Below are 21,617 nucleotides of genomic sequence, written 5' to 3' on the forward strand. Positions count from 1 at the left end.
ACGCTGAAATGTACGCAGGAAGTTCCAGCTAATCGCAAACATGTTTTGTTAATTAGGCCTGTCAACTGGCCATTTATTATACATGTCACACATGACAGAGAACCACTACAGCTTTCCATCTGTAGAAAGGGGCCAATGTTCAATAGTGCAAAATCAATAAGGAGAAACTCTATTCCACCTTGCCTTTAGAAATCAAAGAACATTTTTATTTTAGAAAAAAGGTATACAACTATTAAGAATTGAGGATGTTTAGCGTCTTCTTTAACTAGTCAGAGTATAATTAATTGAGCAGGAAAACGCAACAACAAAAAAGGACCATGAGGGAATACATATTCCAAAAGCAAATTAAAGGGAAGTGCTAATGATTCAAAACATGCTCAGCAGTGGCAAGAAAAAGAAGAGGCTTTCTGACCTCATGGAAGAGACTGAGGGAGAAAGAAGGAAGGGGCTTCTGAGGCTGAGACACAGCATGGCTACTTGGCTGTAGAGAGCTTTTTTTGGCACTGGCCTTTGGGCCACCACAACATCAATCTCTTCCTTCCCAGAGGACAGACGGAGGAGGAAAACATAGCGCACTTCAAATCCGACAGAAAGAGAGAGCGAGCCAGGCTGAGCTTTCCTCCGCTCTATGCAGTAAAGAGGGACGGCCGGCTCTTCTCCTTCTCCTAGAAGCGATCTTAATTACTTCCACTCACACCCAAATCTCCAGCCATCATCTGGCAAATTAAGAGGGGATATATTCTACAAGTTCTAATAAATAATATCTAATCTCTGACAGTAAAATATGCCTCCTCTTGGCAGCCACTCCCGGCTGGGATTATCTTTGCTTTATGTAAACCTAATTACAAACATTGTATTTCCTGATGCTTCAGCAATGTAGGCTTCCTTTGCCAAAACTGAGATATATTTTTTCTTCTTTCAAAAGACTGGACAAATTGACGTGTATTAATTGATACAGTGCTGCAACACCACATGAGATTCAGACAGAGTTTTATTGGGGAAGTGACTACTGGATAGAAGAGAACACTTTAGGCAGCAGACAGAAGAGGAAGATGGGCACCAGGGTCAACACCCTGCCCTGAGGGGTCACCGCCATGCGTTCAATGGTGGGGAACAGCATCACGGACTTCACCACCTGCCCAAGAACATGTAGGAGAAAGGATGTTAGTCATACCCAACTTAAACCTCCTTCTTGGGACATTCTCCTATGCATTAATTCAGTCTGTGTGTCTTACAATAAATCTAGAAGCATAGATGTTCCATGACATTTATGGACCATTATCTGTCTTCAGCTTTTTAATGACTTCAGTTTAAAGATGCACTATTGGACTTTTAGTGTATCATGTTTTAATAAATACGATGAATTTGGTTTTTGATCTTTTCCCAAACTTTTTGACAATGTGCAGGTACTGCATCAATTATTCCAACATTCAGTCTAGAGTTAAAAGTTATGTGCAGCTCTTACAGTATGTTATGCTACACTAGTGCTGCCAGGGGGCACTACGTGAAGAAGGAGTTGCTTGGGTGGCGGAGCAAAGGCATTAACGACAAAACAAATGGAGAGAGAGACTGAGAAATATATTGTTGGTGAGAGCATGCGTGTGAAAGTGGTAAAAGTGATGAGAGGTACAGGAAAAGAGAGGGCGTGACATGGGCAATGCATGTGCTTACATGAGATGGAGAACAAATAAAAGGAGAGAAAAAAGAGAGAGAGAGAGAGAGAGAGAGAGAGAGAGAGAGAGAGGGAGGGAGAGAGAGAGAGAAAATACGTGTCTCAGAACACCAGTCCTAGGAAACAGGAAGCACCTGCCCCTGTTTGGCAAGCAGCAGGCTGGAAGAGTGATAAACCTCTACCTAACAGTCAGTCTATGACCCAGAGAGAGCAAGGCACACAGATCAGATGTGGACTTACTATCCATCCTTGTGGTTGTTGGAATTTTATTTTTCTTACGAGTTCAAAGCAGGGATTGATTAACTAGCTCCAGAGATCCTTATGGGGACTTGGAAGTTTAACACCTTTTCAAGGACTACATCAGGGACATAGGAAATGGATGGGGGGAGAGGTGGAGGAGGGATAGGTCTAGATTTAGGGGTAAAAGGGGCAAAGAGAGAGCGAGAGAGTGAGAGAGAGACAAGAAAGGAGGAAGAGAGAAACGCCATCCTTCAATGTGAGTGAAACTAAAATACTTAGGTATCCCCTTGACGACAGGGCAGTAGGAAGAAAGGCTGCTATTTTTACATGGGGAGGGGGACGGGGGCAAGCAACCACATACTGTACTTCAGAGATATCATGCTTTTACAGTAATCTACTTTTGTGAAACCTGTGGCATTCATTAGAGGCTCTCCCTTTTAAAAACAATCAATGTTGCTTCATCATTTAAAAACAATCAATGTTGCTTTAACATTTAAAAACAATCAATGTTGCTTCATCATTTAAAAACAATCAATGTTGCTTCATCATTTAAAAACAATCAATGTTGCTTCATCATTAATCTTCCAATTTCATGGCCCACTTTGGCAATACTTTAACGTAAAGTCCCCTGTTTAGGGGACCTGCCTGGTTCTGGTACTGCTTCCGACCGTGATTGTCACTTATATATCGATCTATGGACACCGTAGATCGAAATGGCTTGCATTGAGCAGTAGCCTTGGTTCTCATGGACACAGGAATATATATCTTCTGCCTGTGTGAAGTAGGATGTGAAATCTAACACCACTTGAAGCTTAGATGTCCCTCCTACTATTTCATTCGCTCTTCCGACTGACCATCAACTCCTGGCTGAACCCTACGTCATAGCCACTGATACATGCCCGCAATCCTTACATCGTAGCTCAGCAGGCGAGATTGGTTTTGTCACTCTAGCACATTCAAAGATACATTTATAGCCAACTTTATCAAAGTAATCTAAAATAATTCATAGATTTTAAACAAAAACTACTTTCTGTTTGTCATAGACGGACAAGATTAATATGAGATAAAAGGCGAGTTCCTAACGAGTTCACGGAGCCAAGCTAGAGCTCTGTGCGACGTTTACAGTGGTGGAGTCAGATGTTTTGATCAAGAGAGACCTTTTTATGTATATTGCAGTTATAAGGAAAGTATATTACAGTTATAAGGAAAGTAAAATCGTACAGTTAGTCGTTTTATTATTTGATTATACTATATTTAGAAAGCATATGTCATTTCAAGCCTTATTCATACCATTTGTTGAATTGGAAATTCATCATAAAAATCGTGATATTTTTATCATATTTGTACTGTGTAGTTGAGCTTGTGTCCTCAAAAGTGACTACACCTCAGCAATTTATAACTATATTAACCAGAAAGGTGAGATTTGAACCTTTCTTAGAATATGCAGCATTACTAGTTATTGTTTATGGCCATACCATGATAAATAATTACTTTGGGGATTACGTAAATTACATTTAGTTACATTTAACTGATTAAAATGCATTACCTACCAGTGTAGCCTTGTAGCTATAGATTAATGAAGCTGTTGAAAGATACCAATATGTGGTATTGTGAGTCTGAGTGTGAGAGAAAATGTTGTATGTGTGAGAGTGAAAGAGAGACAGAGAGAAAGAGGGTGCACAGAGGGACACGGGTGAGCTTTGATGTGTAAAGCAGTAGTTTTGATGGGAAGCAGCTCCTCTTCCAGATGGAAAGAGGAATGTTCTAAAGAATGCAGAAGGAAGAGGCTGGTCATTAAACACAGACACACAAACCGTAATGAAAGAAAAATACTAACTAATATAACCACTAATAACACACGCAAACGCACACAAAAACACACCTAGACAACCACATGCATGCACAGACACACACACTTTACTCTTCATCTCCCTCTAACACACCTACACAAGTTTTTATAGATTTTTCAAGAAGATGTGTTGGTTGTAGCAACAAAACCGACGCGTGCTCAACTATGTGGCAAAACAGGGTTGGCTTACATTGTTGACAACATGTTATCTAGATTTCGTCTCAAATGTTTATTGAAAATAAATACATTTGCACAATGAGCACTTGTTGTCTCTCAAATACATCGTTACAGTTGTTGGTTAGCTAGCTTGCGCATTTGAGCGATATTAGCATAGACGTTAGCATCATTCAATACACCTCAAAACAAGACATGGTATCAAGAACAAGATAAAACTAGCTGAAACAGGCCACCTACGATCCACCACATGGCAGTTTCTTGTAACTGTTGCTAGCTATCTGGCCTTCCAGAACCACTATCTGGCCTTCCAGAATCACAACAACACACACACTTCTGCCCCATTGAAGCGTGTACATCGTTTTTGTGACGTTGTCAGCTAACCCATCTATTGTCACATACACCAGATAGGTGCACTGAAATGTGTTGTTTTACACTTTTCTTAGGAATTGTTTGCTTAGGACACACGACCGGTCCCTGCGGACGGGTCAGGACAGTCCTTGAACCTGCAGCAGCAGCATCTGGCTATGCTTTGCTGTGGTGGACAGAGAGGAAGGACGGACAGAGTGGACTTAAGATGTCACAGTGTAACGGGCTGATTTACATATTTACATTTCTAAACACCTAAGCTCTAAATGTGACAGAGCAGGAATGTAATGTTCTACAGATGCACCAGAGATGGAACCAACATGACACGTACACTTCACTTGGGTGAATGTTCAGTCTGTTCTGTGAAAGAAAACACGCAGGCATGCACAAGCACGTACTGTTTACTGAAGTCAACTCCTGAAGTCAAACTCCTGACACTGTGAAATATTTGGTAAAGAACAAACAAGCTCAGAGATGACCAGCTTTACCCTGGAACTAAGGAAACCAAATGGTTTTCCGAAACAGGAACAATTTGTCAACGACTAAACCTTCCAGCCTTAGTCATTTTATAGATATATTACATTCCTTTTTTATTGTTCTGGAGGTGAAAAATGAAAGGAGTAGGAAAGAGAGAAGGGAGGTTCACAGAAGGTTCTAGGAACAGCATGGAACTTTGGTCAGTGGCGTCCAGCCCGCCCTAACACCCTCTTTAACGAGGTCCAATGGGCTGACATGCCACGCAGTGCCAGGCCAGACCCAGCTCACTGTTAGAAAGCAGGTGTTCCTCTGGTCATAAAACGCTGGTGTGCAGGCCACCTGCCACGGAGCGCGTGGCGGGCCTTCTGCAGCCGCGGCTGTTAAGTGACAGTGTGGGTTAAGGGCTGCACTAAAGCGCTCCTCGCTTACCTCTCTCGCACCTCATAAGACAGCAGTAGCCTGGGGACTCCTCAGGATCCATTCATACTGTATGCCCACACTCCTTGCTCCGTCGGTTTTCCGACTAGGAAAGAGGAGGGGGCTGGAGATAGGGAAGGATGGAGCTCTTCCTAGGGCTCACTCTCCAGTCTCCATGGCAATATGATGTCGTGTCTACGTGCGTCTGCTGTCTCGGCTGGTAAGTGACATCAGGTGGAAAGTACAGTTTTGGAAAGCTGGACCAGCTATACTCATGTGGGGATGACAGGTAGATTGGTGACGGCACACTTATGGTTAAGTTCAACATTTAATGCATAATCCTGAAGACAGAGAAAGGTAATGAGAGGTTTATATTGCTTTATAGAAACACCTTCATCATCAAGGCAGATGAAAATGTCGTTTTTAATCGCACTGCTTTGGTTTATCTTGGCCAGGTCGCAGTTGTAAATGAGAACTTGTTCTCAACTGGCTTACCTGGTTAAATTAAGGTGGGAAAAAAATAAAAAATAAATAATAATAATAATAATGTATTTATTTATTCATTTGTAGATGTAATATTCCCATCAGGCAGATGAAAAGGATCCAGTTTGAAAAATTTGCCAGAGCCCACCCAAACAGTCAACAAGCCATCATTATTCTCCATTCCACTATGGGTGTGACCATTGTATAGAGAGGCTCTGGACTCTAGAGCATGAGTCAGACATGAGGCTCAAGGGACATTTTAGGCCCCCACTTGTATAAACTGCTTGTTAATGCAGTCAAGGCAATTGGCAGATTATTGGGTTAAGTAAGTCAGTGGAGGCTGGTGACTTGAAAAATTGAGGAGGATGGGAGACCCAGAGTATAGGAGCGGAGCGCACGGAGACAAGAACGCGTTTCAAAAATCGTCAAAGACTAATTATTTTTCCCTAAAGCATTTAATAAAGACATTTATAGTACAACATTACGGGGAATGGGAATGAGAGGGCTACTTACACAGTGTTGGGAAGGAATCACAGCAGTGATTGAATGAGGGTATGAGGCATGAGTTGAGGTGTTCAGAGGCTTGACTTCAGTGTAGGACAGGGGTTGAGGTGTTCATAGACTTCAGTGCAGGACAGGCTCATCATGGATGGATGGTGTTGGAGAACAGCTCAACTCTTCCATTGAGGGCAGGACAGGATTTGACTAGGAAGACAAAAAACAATAACACAACACACTACACAGACAAAAGAGCTAAGAATGAGTTAGTCCAAGCAAGGAGTAAAATAATGTATGTGTAATAATGTGATTGTGTATGTGTTTGACTCTACATACAGTAATGAGAGAAAATTGACAGGTCTACTCACAGTGCTTGTAGAGGAAACATTCAATGTGCCTTTGGATGAGAGAGCACATGAGACATGGCTTCAATTAATCTCAGGAGAGAGTTGACACTGGTACTGGAGTGGAGATCACCTCTTAAATCAGGAAACAGGAGAGGACTTAACTGTAAATACAAATAGCAGATACATTCCATACCAGCAGCGCCATCATAGGTTTGGGCAACAAGTTTCTCCATGAAGTTAAACTCAGAAGTCTCAGAATTCACAAAGTCAAACAGATTGCGCATCTCACCCACTTGACACATCAAAGTAGCCCATAAACGTTCCTGAATACAGCCCTGATCATCCACATACCTGACGATAACTGACAACTGCGAGCAGACTGGTGGCACCATAGGTCCCAGAATTGAATAATATGATCAACTATCACTCTTCACTCTCAATCTCAAGCTCTATCCAATATGTCACAAACTCACTAAGCTTCTCAACACATAGAAGCCCCATAATGCTCTGTGGCACAACCCCAATACACCACACTAGGATTGGTGGAGTGCTGTAGAGATGGTTGTCCTTCTGGAAGGTTCTCCCACCTTCACAGAGGAACTCTGGTGCTCTGTCAGAGTGACCATCAGGTTCTTGGTCACCTCCCTGACCAAGGCCCTTCTCCCCCGATTGCTCAGTTTGGCCTGGCGGCCAGCTCTAGGAAGAGTCTTGGTGGTTCCAAACTTCTTCCATTTAAGAATGATGGAGGCCACTGTGTTCTTGGGGACCTTCAATGCTGCAGAAATGTTTTGGTACCCTTCGCCAGATCTGTGCTTCGACACAATCCTGTCTCGGAGCTCTACGGACAATTCCTTCGACCTCATGGCTTGGTGTTTGCTCTGACATGCACTGTCAACTGTGGGACCTTTATATAGACAGGTGTGTGCCTTTCCAAATCATGTCCAAACAATTGAATTTACCACAGGTAGACTCCGACCAAGTTGTAGAAACATCTCAAGGATGATCAATGGAAACAGGATGCGCCTGAGCTCAATTTCAAGTCTCACAGCAAAGGGTCTGAATACTTATGTAAATAAGGTATCTGTTTTTTTTTCTCAATAAATTAGCAGAAATGTCTAAAAACCAGTTTTTGCTTTGTCATTATGGGGTATTGTGTGTAGATTGATGAGGATTTTTATTTATTTAATCGATTTTAGAATAAGGCTGTAACGTAACAAAATGTGGAAAAGGTGAAGGGGTCTGAAACCTTTCCGAATGCACTGTTTATAGGCTACATAAACGTTTAACAATGTTTTTCCATCACCAACATGCAGTCCTCCTAGCATTTGGCTTTACAGAAATGGCCCCATTGGCAAAATGACTTTGACACCTGCTGTAAGGCACTGAACAGCTACAGAGCTGCATTAATGATACACATACTGTATATCCATTAAAAGGCATTAGAATCCTTTCTATCCATGTCCAACCCATGTCTCCAGTCACTCAACGTTTGAGGTGGAGTACAAACCCTGTTACTATCAGTTTCAGCATCCACCTAAAAAACGGTGACAAAATACTTTATAGGGCTACCATGGTACTGATAATTCAGTCCCATAGGAAAACATTTCTGACTACCGCCTCATGTTTTCATGTGACAGATGTTCTGAGCCAGGTGAAGATGTAGTAGAGCTTGGCTTTGAAGAAGTCAAGCCATGAATAATGGGTGTGATAAAATGTTGCCATACAACAGAGAGAAACAGCTGGGGCAGTTTGAGCACCTTGGAAAAAAATTGATGTTAAGGGCCTCCCGAACCAGACGTCTTTCCAGGCGGCTTGTGTTTTGAGGCCTTGCCATGATTTGTCATCACAGCATAGTTTCTAAGAGAAATTCAAAGATACATTTTCCCCAGCATTATACTTGTGAATTACTATTAAATCACAACATGAGATTTATCACAACTGCTTAGGCTATCACAGGGATTCTCAACCTTTTTCATATCAAGTCATTTTACTGCCATTTGATAGTGGCACAAACTAGGCACATTCATGGGAAAGTGTAGGCTACTGGCTGTTATAATATTTATGATATTAGCGGTTAGCGAATTGGTCGTGGTTCAATTCTACGCAGACATGGTTGGGTTGCGATAGCGGTCTCTCCTTACGGTGGGTTGCGCTGCGGTCCCAATATTATAGTGCCGGGTGTGGGTCGGATGCAGATTATGTACTGTATACCCCCCCATCCCCTTCTCCTCACTATTGGCTTAATGTCTCCCTAGCACTAAAGGTTGTTAATAAGCAATGTGGTTATTAACACCATTATAGGCACATTTAGCGGCTGTAAAAAGTCTCTTTAACAGGAAACTCTACTCTAGAGATAGAAACGTTGATTACACGCTGGATTTCCTTTCTTTCCCTCTTTCATGCCGTCGTTCAAAGCATGGTGCTAAAAGAGAGTGAATGTGGACCAGCAGACCAGCGTGATCATTGCCTCAGGTTAGGGCCCAGCACTGAAGAGAAAGGGATGTGGCATTTTGTGTGGACCGGAATATCAACTTCCTCGTAACTGGAGCCTCACTACACCCGAAATATGGGAATCTCGCCAGTTTTCTGGAAAAGTTTTCTGGAAATGCTATACTAGAGTATTCTGATTAAAGTCATCAGGAACGGTATTATTAAACACGGAAGCAGCAGATTCCTTCCGATTAGAACAAGTTCCGGAGGATACAGAAGAGGAAACTAAAGGCTGTTGGGTCAGTTACCCTGCTTGACAACACATAGCCTATAGGCTAGATGCCATATATCTTCATCCTTTATAGACATATAAAATGAGGTCCAGAGATCCAACAATCCCCCCCACCCCCTCAGATAAACATATCTTCCCTCACACTTGTCTGTTTGTTTAGAAAAGTGCTTTTCCACTTTGTCCATCTGTATTTCTCTGCCAATCTGCTTCTGTCTGCCTGGCCTGATAATAGGCCCCTTGAGATGAACATAAACAAGTCAGCGGAGGGCACCAGTGAAATCACTGTCTTGGCATATCATATCCAATGTTCTTCCAAACAGTGCTAAATCACAAATCACAATGTAGCCTACTAAAAACAGTTTAGTGTAGACAGAATTTCGAATTCATCCACATACTGTCAGCATACACTTAACACAGGGGTTAAAGCAAAAATAAATCCCATGACTGAAACTTAAGTCGATCTCAGATCGATTGTCTCGGGCCAAGTTAACCTCCCCTTTCATGTAAGAAAGTCATGACTGTCATGCTTTTTGGGAAAGAGGATCATTTTGTACATATATTCCCACGGGGGGCCAGTATGAAAAATGTATGCACTCACTAACTGTAAGTCGCTCTGGATAAGAGCGTCTGCTAAATGACTAAAATGTAAAATATATTAAACTGCGAATTTGGCCAATTCCAGTCCCCTTGCTTAGTCCTTCCTGAGAAAAAATTTATACACACTAAACACTATAAAAATAAATAAAGAGAGTCGCACTCTATATACAAGCTCCCAGTAATTTATTGGGTGTGCGCCAGCTCATGGTTTTTATTATATACTGAACAAAAATACAAACGCAACATGTAAAGTGTTGGTCCCATGTATCATGAGCTGAAATAAAATATCAAAGAAATGTTCAATATGCAGAAAAAGCTTATTTCGCTAAAATGTTGTGCACAAATTTGTTTACATCCCTGTTAGTGAGCGTTTCTCCTTTGCCAAGATAATCCATCCACCTGACAGGTGTGGCATATCAAGAAGCTGATTAAACAGCATGACAATTAATTACACAGGTGCACCTTGTGCTGGGGACAATAAAAGGACACTCTGAAATGTGCAGTTTTGTCACACAACACAATGCCACAGATGTCTCAAGTTGATGGAGCATGCAATTGGCATGCTGACTGCAGGAATATCCACCAGAGCTGTTGCTAGAGAATTGAATGTTCATTTCTCTACCATAAGCCGCCTCCAACATCATTTTAGAGAATTTGGCAGTACGTCCAACCGCAGACCAGGTGTAACCACGCAAGCCCAGGACCTCCAAATCCAGCTTCTTCACCTGCGGGATCATCCGAGACCAGCCACCGGACAGCTGATGAAACTCTGGATGTGCACAACCAAAGAATTTCTGCGGAAACTGTCAGAAACCAGAAACCAGGGAAGCTTCTCTGCGTGCTCGTCATCCTCACCAGGGTTTTGACCTGAATGCAGTTCGGTGTCGTAACTGACTTCAGTGGGCAAATGCTCACCTTCGATGGCCACTGGCACGCCGGAGAAGTGTGCTCTTCACGGATGAATCCCGGTTTCAACTGTACCGGGCAGATGGCAGATAGCGTGTATGGCATCATGTGGGCGAGCGGTTTGCTGTTGTCAACGTTGTGAACAGAGTGCCCCATGGTGGGGTTATGGTATGGGCAGGCATAAGCTACGGACAACAAACACAATTGCATTTTATCAATGGCAATTTGAATGCACAGAGATACCGTGACGAGATCCTGAGGCCCATTGTCGTGCCATTCATCCGCTGCCATCACCTCATGTTTCAGCATGATAATACACAGCCCCATGTCACAGGGATCTGTACACAATTCCTGGAAGCTGAAAATGTCCCAGTTCTTCCATGGCCTGCATTCTCACCAGACATGTCACTCATTGAGTATGTTTGGGATGCTCTGGATCGACGTGTACAACAGCGTGTTCCAGATCCCGCCAATATCCAGCAACTTCGCATAGCCATTGAAGAGCGGGACAACATTCCACAGGCCACAATCAACAGCCTGATCAACTTTATGCGAAGGAGATGTGTCATGCTGCATGAGGCAAATGGTGGTACTGACTGGTTTTCTGATCCACGCCCCTACTTTTTATTTTTATTTGACCAACAGAAGCATATCTGTATTTCCAGTCATGTGAAATCCATAGATTAGGGCCTAATGCATTTAGTTTATATTTTTGTTCAGAAAGGTGAGATTCGAACCTTTCTTAGAATATGCAGCATTAAAATAAAATGATGCTGACACCATCTAAAATATAATTTCCACCTCCAGAAATTAGCCCAAAAACATATTGGTCAAAATGATGTTAAAATTATTTTAACATATTGGACCATGCATACAGCTATGCATGGTCTATATTATCAGATGTGCGATCAGCAATAAGCATTATCATCTGTAGCCCAACTGATGCACCATAGTGGATATAAAATTTACATAGACTGAAGCATGGGGTTTGTCCACCTGCATTTACCTCATTGGACAAAACTTCTTGATTGTTATTATTTATTATTGTTATTATTTTATTATAAATATAAAAATATTTAGTAATTATTACTCACCAGAAAAATTAGATTTTTTGTTTGTTAATATTATTACAAAGTATGTCATTGCCCTTTTAAGATGCATTGTCCACTTTGAGCTCTGTTGCGTAGTGATGGACATTCCGAGTCTTTTCTGTGAGCCGGATCATTTGTCTCCTTTCACCTAAAAGAGCCGTTAATTTGGCTCCCAAACAGCTCTTCGTTCAGTAATGCTTAGAAATGGACCTAAAACCATGAAAACAATTTAAATCTCTAATTTAAAGCCTATAACGTTGCCTACCATTATGTCAGATCGTGACATTTGAGTTGAAATACATTTGTACCTAACCAAATTATTAGATGGCCTACACATTTTTTGGGGACTAAATTTAACGCACTGAAAAAATTAGCGTGGACTTGAATGAGGCTCTCTCCTCACTATATTGTTCCTGCACTGAGGAATTACCATCTTCAGAGAATGTTTTTATAATTGATCTGCAGCTAATCGATGTCTGGAGCTCAAAAAGCAATAGTAACAGTATGCAATCAGGGAGGCAAATAAAGGGCTCTTTCACATATGCGATATGGTTCCCGACGTTCACCAAAAAGGGCTGTTCAAAAAGAGCCGTTTGTTCGCGAACAAACCATCACTGCTGTTGCGCAGCTGCTCCTAAACCATGGTTGAAACTCCGGTTGTAACTGAGTTTGTAAAACGATGCCACTCGCACAATTGAAGGAGTAAAGAAATGATGGAGTAAAGTCAAAGTGGTATCAATTGAAAACTGGGAACACCCTCTTTTTTTACAAAAGCCAAAATTTCATTCAAAAGTGTTTTCCCGCGATTGCATTATGAATTGATGTGCAATAACTGCACACCCGTCGCTATGGGCGGGCCATAGGGGGCCGGGCCCGCCGCCAAAAATGCTTGTGCCCCCCCCCCCCCCCCCTTGAGGGAATGTATTATTAAATATACGTACTGTAGGCTAATAATAATTGTGCCCTGCCCTCCCATGCATTTCATATGCCCCCCTTAAGACTGAGGTCTGGCGACGGGTCTGAATAACTGCTTGTCAGAATACATGTTTCGCTCCCTATGACTCTCGCAACTTGAATGCGGCTCGATCAATCATGCATGTCAGTTCAGTGCACACAGCTTAACAGAGAAAAAAAATATTTTGAGAACACATCTCTTTGGGAATATATTTCGTAGTACAGACATGCTTCTGTGTTAGGCTATATCATATCCAAACCAGCCCCACCCCCCAGGAGGTTTATTGCGGATCTACACATAAAAAAAAAAAAAGGACCTCTCCAGAATCCATATTCATTTACATTTACGGCATTTAGCAGACGCTCTTATCCAGAGCGACTTACAAATTGGTGCATTCACCTTATAGCCAGTGGGATAACCACTTTACAATGTGTATTTTTTTTATATATTTTTTTTGGGGGGGGGGGGGGGGGTGGGGGGGGGGTGTGTTGGGGTAAGGGAGGGGTAGAAGGATTACTTTATCCTATCCCAGGTATTCCTTAAAGGAAATCCGTCACAGTGATGAGGAACTTTAGCACCTGCACACAGAACACACAGTATTGAATTATTGCAGGTAATAGCCCACATAAACACAGACTCAAATATAAATTCTAGTCCACTGATATGGCCCCTGAACTGCTTGTGACCACTGTTTTCACAACTTCTAGCACCCCCTGTTGCAGTGGGTTGCAAGGCTACATTCCTGCTGCATATTCCCCCTGACCCCTCATGCTTTCAGCTCTTCATGCCTGCACTCCAGCAGTGTTCCAGCTATCCCCTGCTACTGCACCCCACTGTCTGCTTCTGAAGCTTGGGCAACCAAAACCCCAGTAGTATTTACACAGTAGCATAAACCTTCGACATGGGGGCAGGCAGTAAACAAATGCATAAATACTTAGCAGGCCAGTTTGAATCTGGCCTTCCCTGCCATTCAAAGATGCCGTCTCAACATCATAGTCTCCCACATGAGACCCCTCTTGGCAGCTGTGCTCTTTGTCTTGGCCTTGGACAATGATCTCGGGGGAGACAGATATCAAAATACAGTATAGATCATTGTCTTCTGACAGGTGGCATCATTCTAACGTGAATCACTGCTTTTACTCCAGTGAGGGGCAGCCAGAAAGCTCCAGCGTAAGCCTCATTCAAGCCACACACCATTGAACCAACGTGCCATTGTGGAAACACTGAGGTTTTCCACTTCAAATAAGACAGGCTTGGCTCACTGTAACCTGCTGTGCTGTGCCCAGTGTCAGGATATCACCCTCTCCATTTCTGCCATTTAAAGTTAAGGTTATGACTACAACAAGCCTTGTGGTGAAAGGCAGTAGGAAGAGAGAGCTGCCATGCTAAACACATTTTGAGGCAGCTGGTTTCCTTGGAGTCATATTGTATGTATACAACATGATCTGATGGCTTTCTCGAGCCAACAGGGTCTAACCTGTCATTTCACATCATTGGGATTCCAGTTATAGCTGCCAGCCCCAAAGCTGAAAATGATTTTGATTAAGAACGCTCCTCTGACTCGAGAATCACCAGAGACTCCTTACTTACGTACTTACTGTATAAGCAATACGGAAAGCCATCTGTTGTTGAGTCAATGTGAGATGGTGTATGTGTCTAAAGGACAGGTACAGAGATTGGAAAGGGATTGGGTTAAGTGAGTTGGCTTCTAAAGTGCTTTGTTTTTGACTCAGTTCTCTGTGCCTGTAAGGAGAACCGGATGGTGCTGCCAGGAAGATCAGACTGAGTGTTTCCATGACATAGACTGACCAGGTGAATCCAGGTGAAAGCTATGATCTCTAAACCTTGGTTTATTAGTTGGCTGGATGTATACGATATCTGCCCATTTTGAACTGCAAATGAATATGGAAGGCTTAGTGTTATCTGAAGCTTAGGCTCCTGTTGAATACACACAGACTAATATGTTTATACCAGTGTATATCAGTGTACAGGCTAGATGGGGTTTTGTTCATCCTTGTCATGACTGTTATGCACTTGAAAGGATTTCAGATACAGAGACTAAATTAGAAATTAATTATACAAACCAATTGGTGGTGCAGTAAAGTTGTGTTTTTATTATACTGTTTTACATGACTTTCGATTATATTACTTTGCAAGGGGTGAAATTACTAATAATTATGTACTCCACTCAGTATTTACTAAATATTTTGTAATTATATCATTTAAAATAAATATACAAAAAGGAAAGTGACTTTTGTTCAACTTAAATATTTCAAGTTGAAATACATTTAGGACAATTATTTACCTGGGGCATGAACACTGAGTGTACAAAACATTAGGAACACCTACTCTTTCAATGGACTAACCAGGTGAATCAAGGTGAAAGCTATGATCCCTTATTGAATCCACTTCAATCTTGTTAAATCACTTCAATCAGTGTAGATGAAGGGGAGGAGACAGGTTAAAGCCTTTTTAAGCCTTGAGACAATTGAGACATGGATTGTGTATGTGTGCCATTCAGAGGGTGAATGGGCAAGACAAAGGATTGAAGTGCCTTTGAACGGGTATGGTAGTAGGTGTCAAGCACACCAGTTTGTGTGTGTCAAGAACTGCAACGCTGCTGGATTTTTCACACTCTACAGTTTCCCATGTGTATCAAGAATGGTCCACCACCCAAAGGACACAGTTAACTTGACACAACTGTAGGAAGCATTGGAGTCAACATGGGCCAGCATCCCTGTGGAATGCTTACGACACCCTGTAGAGTCAATGCCCTGACGAATTGAGGCTGAGGGCATTGGGGGGTGCAACTCAATATTAGGAAGGTGTTCCTAATGTTTTGTACACTCAGTGTATATGATGCCTTATATAAGCGCACACAGATACAAGCAACAATATTTCAACTTCAAATTGTGTCAGATGCAAAACAAAGCCTGTAGTACTGTATAAACATGACATTAAAAACACCAGGCCAAACCTATAGCCTAGTCTTCATAATGCACCTGGAGAAAACCCATGGCATAACCCAGACAGTCTCATCAGCCTTTACTCCCAAATGTCCTTTTCAGGGACAAGCAGCGTGCCAGATGCTGTGCTCTGGAAGTGCACTAACTCACCCCAGACTGGTCCCTGCTACAAGCTGAACTCGGCCTCCTTTTCCATCCGTAAGTACACTAAAAACACCGCCACCGCTTACCTAGGCCTCGCCGGTGCCCCAACCCATAAGGCAAGCCATTATTCCAACACAAATACCTGAGGCACAAAGGAACAGGAGTTTCTGATTATCACACATCATACATTACAGGACATAATCACTTGTGTTTGCTTCTTGGCAGCCTGCAATCTTCAGTGGGAAAGGAAGTATTTTTCTGCTCATTCTTTTTTTGCAGAAAATAATATGGCAGAGCTGGCTGGACCACAGAATGGGCTGTGCCAAATCTCGGGAGGAGATACAGATGTAAAATCTTAATTTGATCACTCTTTTATTGCAAACTTGTAGAGAATTTGAGTTTTTAAAAGGCTTATAAAGTTAGCAATTTCCCCTTTCAAATTTCAGACTTGATTTGACCTAATGAAAAATATATCAAACCCTATAGAAATGTCCATTAATTATAATCCACATAATAATGAACATTTCCTGTTGCTGCAGGATTATTTTCCTGCTATAACAAACTGGCTCAAATTAAGATCCTACATCTGTACCAGCTCAAGGAGAGATGGAGAGGGAGATTGATGCAGCTCAAAGTTGATGCATAAACGTGTAGCCTATTTGAGTGGTCTTAGGGTATTTGGGTAACACTTTACTTAAAGCCAACTGGTTGTTTACGTTTTAACATGAGATCCAATAAATTTATCTGATATAATTCGCTTTTTTATGTATTGAATGTGTTCAGACTGAGCACTTTGACAGCAAATAAGTAATTATTCCTTGACTATTACAGATATACTGTAAGCTCTATTTCCGTGAGGAAATGTTAAAGATATCAATTAAGATTAGACAGAGCGGTTGCCGATGCTTCTACATTTTGGTCTCTACACGTAGAACAGAGGAAAGAGCCCCACAGAGAGGAGTAATTGCCGACAAGAAGAGAAACAACACAGAAAAAGGCATGTGAAAAGGCCATATTCTTTCTAAAATAAGAGCTGGAAAATAAAAATGATGAAAAGCTTGTCTGAGCGAGAGAGGAAAGCCCCCCAGAAAAAAAGACGAGTTCTTCTCCTCTTGTTATTCAATCTGTTAACCTTTAACGTGGCGAGTGGAGTGGGAGGGTTACAAGGGTCCCACCTCGGCCTAGGATGTTTTCACAGGCCTTCTCTACCATGCACCTCTCCCATGCTGAGACAGTGTTTTCACTGCACTTTGTAATGTGCCAAGCTACCACCCTGGGACCAGCCTATCCCCTCACTGGACAGCAGGGTGCCATGGAGCAGAGGCAGCTTGATGGGATGCTCAGAGGGCCCATATACATTAATTTGGCTGCCAATATATAGGCAGCCTAAAGACATCCTTTGTCATGAAGGTAAATTTATGTCATAATTGTCAAAAAATTAATGTAGTAATTCTAGCGTATGGGAAATCTGCAGTAGCTACACTATTTTTGAACTTATACATTAACAATATATACCCATTGATTCTTGAAGAATATAACTTATAAATGCCTCATGAGCTTAGATCAACTGTCGTACCCCATCAGAACCCAAAATGTAAGCTTGTTTTACTCCAACATATCCTGAGTAAACAAAGTAAATGTAAACAAACACTATATAGCCTCAAAACATGGTTAAAACTATAATTTTTATATCATGGATAATCAGTACTTGCATCCATAGTGATGTCTATGAATTTGAGAGTGGCTACATTTCTCCAGCCCCATCCCTCAGCTTTTTAGCAAAAAGGTGGTGGGGAGTTTGCTTTGTTATTGTTTCAACTGCTGATTGCCGCTTTAAAGCTTGACAAATCTCGATATGATAGACATTACACTACAACTTCACTTCTACCATAGTACTTGAATAAAAGTGGGGTCTCATCTGCAGCTCAGGATCCCTCTTCTTCATTTCCAGGATGATGTAGCAGCCGACGGAGTGGCCCACCAGGACCAGGCGAGTGTCCCTGGGAACGTGCTACCTGAGGAAGGCCAGCTTGTGCTCTATCTGTCCGTTCAGACCAACATATCCCCCACTGCAGTCACTGATGGGTCTGCAAAGATCAAGGTTCATCATTAGTATTCAGTATTACATCAGTATGACATCATCTATTTCACCATCACCCTGATCAAGGACATGAGAACAGCATTGTTCATCAACGTCTCTGTACACAATATAGTCTTTATGTACATTCGGCAGTACCAGCACATGGATCATATGTAGGGACCGGGGAAATCATGTTATGGTAATGTTCACTGTTTCATTTACTGATATCCTCCTATTAGCAGTGCTCAGGACCCTTTGATAACAAAATTAAAACAAGACCATCCAAAGGGAAAACGAAGTTGGGAAGTATTCCAAAAACATCTTGATCTCATTTCTGTAATCTTTTTGGAAAGCTATTTAACAATACTTCATTGAAATAATCCAGTGAATCTAGCCTCAGAACAAAGCTTTGAAGAAAGCGGTTAACATTTGCCTACTTGCGCAGAGTAGTCAAATACAATAACATTTTACGATGAAAGAGAGGGTATGAGCGAGAAGGAGATGGCGAGATGATGAGAGGACAAGAAAGAGCTGAAGGAAGTGTAGAAGGTGTCTATGGTGATAGTGGTCGGGACTAAGCGGGAGGGAAAATACAAATTCCAATTAATTTAATAATTAACAAATCAATCCCCATAGAATTTTACAAATTTGATGAGGGACTTGACGTTTTATTCTTTCAGAGCAGAATTTGGCGCTGGTGTTCTGTGCAGACAGCATAGGGATAGGGTGGGGAAGGTTGTGGGGGTTAGGGATATGCTTACTGTATAATGGAAAAAAACGAAATGAGTACAAATTGTGATTAATGGGTCAGTAAAGAATAACATATGGAAAAAATAAATTCCCTCACACAACATAATGATCCTCTTGGCAAGAGAATGTCAGGAGGCTGGGGCGGCCCGTTAAGCGATTAAAGCCTTCGCACAAATGTGCAATAAATGTGTGCTGCATTTTTTCTTCCATGGGAAAAGTAACTGATTTCCTATGTGTCAAAAGAAATCTCACTTGTGGTGTTACTGATTGCAACACGGGTGGTGGAGGCTCTTTTTTAAAACTCTCCTCTGTAATTGGGTGTGGTTGCATTTGCAAAACTTGAGGACCTCTGAATAATGTGACAAATGCCAACAACGACGCTGTCGAGGACACGGTATGAACACATCTCAGTGTAGTTTTGAGAGAAAGAGATGAGAAGGAGATTACCAACAGCCTCGGTCCTGTACTGCAGTGTGCATACTTCCTCTCAACTCACAAACTTCCTCCTCAAAAAGTGTTTGTGAAGCTGGGTTCAACATCTGTACCACAATGGTAGCCAACAGTTGTCGACCTTGCATACAAAAACGAGGGATCAAGAAACAAGATAAAGTGAACATTGTCTTGAAGTTATTTGATCAGATTGAGAAGCTGGGCATCGGACCAGAATGTCATAATGTGGTAGTAAACAAAAAAGTTGAATTCCTGACATTCATTAAGTCATTATTGAAATTTCTACTGCTTCGTGCCATTTGTCTCCAACGCACAAATCACGCGGATCTGTAGACGTGACCGACAATAGCGGCGGGAGCGTAATTGGAATCAGAGACAAACCATAAAACCTCTCGTTAAAATCCATAACCCTGATATTAGACCTTAGCTGGTCTACCCAACAATGTTGAGGGAAATTACATTTTCTGAATGAATGCTTTAGTACTCTGGACATTAATAGTGTACAATTTAGTCATATCAAAAGAGGGAAAGTTGCTGGTGAAAAGTAGCGTTGCAAACTCATTCTGACAAAATTAATGAGATCTGGGGCTCCTGGAGGATCCCATGACCCAGGGATGGCTTATTGAGGTTGGCACAGGGAAAATGTTCCCTGTGCTTGCATTAACATATATTTTTAGAGAAGGCCCAATCATTACTGTATGGGTTTCTCTGTATCAGCGAGGCCTTTCCCTGGCCATCCCAGAGGTTTCAGAGGCCACTGCCCTACGATGCCACCCTGACCTTCAGCAAATGTAATGCTCTGACAAGGTGTAAATCAATGGCATTCAAGGGTTGACCAGGGTGGTAAGTCACCAAAGGCTTGGATTGAAGCCACAGAAGAGGGGTGAAAAGGAATCCGATATGTCAGACGTGTTTGTGTTTCCATGTTGGATGTGGGTAAGAGTCGAGTGGATGTGGAAAGTGTCATCCAAAGGGTGAACATCTCATAAGTAATGCTAGACATACTGCATGACCACATGAGCGTGCAGGTCTAGCCTGACAAATAGAGTCACAAGCAGATTTCTTTTTGTAGTATTAACAGTAAGCAGATTTCCCTGGATAAAGGCATCTCACCAAATGGAAAGGCATGATGAAGGACTATTGAGATAAACACAGGACTTGCTGCTGAACAATTTGAGCCTTTCATCTTAAATCAGGACTGTCGTTCAGATCAGATGAGGCTTTGGGATGAAAGATGAGTCCTCTGCCCATCTTGAGATAGGGCTGCTGCTCGTTGTCACCCCTTAGAACACCCTTGAAACACCCCTGGAATACCATTCTGAACAGAGTGGTTTTGATATATTCACTCTGGTGATCGAATGACATGCTACAAATTGGCAGGGGTGTCTGAAAATGTGTTAACTGTCTCTATTGACTAGCTACATACTTTGCCTTGTGTACCATGAATAATTTATGAGTTCCCAACTCCCAACAGTTGACAAGTATGGCCATGTGTTCAGGATGAAACAGGAACGGTTCAATGCTTCACTTTGTAACATTAATGTCTATACAATCAAGACCAACTCTACCTCTGGTACAGACTAAGTATTACATCATATGATCACTTTCCCCCATAAAATTGTGTCATGACCATAATCATCGGACATCTATATGGTCAAAATAGTTTATCTGATTGACCTGACAAAGTCACGTTGTCTCCAGGCTTTTGAGCTTCGTGAAGAGAAGCCTGGAAATCAAGGCTTCATTCAAGTTTTCTTCAGAACTCATGCTAGTTATCGCACATCCCATATGAGGCATACAGTAGCTACAGGGGTACACTTTGACAGAATGTTACACTTACTGACACGTATTTAATGGGTAAAACTTTACGACACGGTCATAAACATTTCATAAAATGTTATAACAGCTGACATAACCTGTTATAATATAGTCATAACACTGTCATGACATATTTAGACCTGTTGTGACATATATTGCATTATTTTGTATGCACTCACTAACTGTAAGTCGCTCTGGATAAGAGCGTCTGCTAAATGACTAAAATGTAAAATGTAAATTTTATGGCTGGTTATGACACCTATATAAGAGTGTCAAAACCCCAAAAACCTACCACAAGGCAAAACATTCCATTACACCATAGCCTATGTGTCAACAGTATGTTTATGTTGTATATATATTTTTTAAATGACCATATTCAATTACCATTGTAATTGCACACACATTGATATCAGACATGCACCCACCCCAACGCTCTGTTTCTAATGACTGGGATGAATGCAGGAGCAGATTTCAGGAGCAGGACAAGACACCCTCTTTTTGACTGATGGCTGATATAAGGGCATGTACCTGATAGGCCTATCTGGCTTATATGATTATGACGGTCATAATGCTTCTTGACAGTGTCATAAAGTGTATTTTCTTAGTCCAAGT

General features: G+C 41.8%; 1 pseudogene across 1 annotated transcript in view; it reads right to left on the reverse strand.

The window, feature by feature from the left end:
* Nucleotides 1-1,006: 1,006 nt before the first annotated feature.
* LOC311102652 (lipid droplet-associated hydrolase-like) overlaps nucleotides 1,007-21,617 on the reverse strand; it is a 46,660-nt pseudogene continuing 26,049 nt past the window's right edge. The window contains exons 4-5 of the transcript XR_014615782.1: nucleotides 17,826-17,994; nucleotides 1,007-1,135 (exon numbers count right to left, since the gene is read on the reverse strand). The product of XR_014615782.1 is annotated as a lipid droplet-associated hydrolase-like (transcript). The remainder of the gene's footprint in view (nucleotides 1,136-17,825; nucleotides 17,995-21,617) is intronic.

Source organism: Coregonus lavaretus (assembly GCF_964263955.1).
Source record: "Coregonus lavaretus genome assembly, chromosome: 27".
NCBI classification, from domain to species: Eukaryota; Metazoa; Chordata; class Actinopteri; order Salmoniformes; family Salmonidae; genus Coregonus; species Coregonus lavaretus.